Genomic DNA, 1,151 nt, shown 5'->3' on the forward strand with positions numbered 1-1,151 from the left:
TTCAGACGATCAAACTACTCTGAGCTACGAGAGGAAATTCAAAACAATAGCAAAGAAGTTAAAAACTTTGAAAAAAATTAGAAGAATGGATAACTAGAATAACCAATGGAGAAAAGGGCTTAAAGGAGCTGATGGAGCTGAAAGCCAAGTTTCGAGAACTACGCAAAGATTGCAGAAGCCTCAGTAGCAGATGCGATCAACTGGAAGAAAGGATATCGCTGATAGAAGATGAAATGAATGAAATGAAGGGAGAAGGGAAGTTTAGAGAAAAAAGAATAAAAAGAAATGAACAAAGCCTCCAAGAAATTTGGGACTATGTGAAAAGACCAAACCTACATCTGATTGGTGTACCTGAAAATGACGGGGAGAATGGAACCAAGTTGGAAAATACTCTGCAAGATATTATCCAGGAGAACTTCCCCAATCTAGCAAGGCAGGCCAACATTCAGATTCAGGAAATACAGAGAACGCCACAAAGATACTCCTCGAGAAGAGCAACTCCAAGACACATAATTGTCAGATTCACCAAAGTTGAAATGAAGGAAAAAATGTTAAGGGCAGCCAGAGAGAAAAGTTGGGTTACCCACAAAGGGAAGCCCATCAGACTAACAGCTGATCTCTCAGCAGAAACTACAAGCCAGAAGAGAGTGGGGGCCGATATTCAACATTCTTAAAGAAAAGAATTTTCAACCCAGAATTTCATATCCAGCCAAACTAAGCTTCATAAGTGAAGGAGAAATAAAATACTTTACAGACAAGCAAATTCTGAGTGATTTTGTCACCACCAGGCCTGCCCTAAAAGAGCTCCTGAAGGAAGCACTAAACATGGAAAGGAACAACCAGTACCAGCCACTGCAAAAACATGCCAAATTGTAAAGACCGTCGAGGCTAGGAAGAAACTGCATCAACTAACGAGCAAAATAACCAGCTAACATCATAATGACAGGATCAGATTCACACATAACAATATTAACGTTAAATGTAAATGGGCTAAATGCTCCAATTAAAAGACACAGACTGGCAAACTGGATAAGGAGTCAGGACCCATAAGTGTGCTGTATTCAGGAAACCCATCTCACGTGCAGAGACACACATAGACTCAAAATAAAGGGATGGAGGAAGATCTACAAAGCAAATGGAAAACAAAAAAA

This window comes from Hylobates moloch, unplaced genomic scaffold, assembly GCF_009828535.3.
Source record: "Hylobates moloch isolate HMO894 unplaced genomic scaffold, HMol_V3 SCAFFOLD_14, whole genome shotgun sequence".
NCBI classification, from domain to species: Eukaryota; Metazoa; Chordata; class Mammalia; order Primates; family Hylobatidae; genus Hylobates; species Hylobates moloch.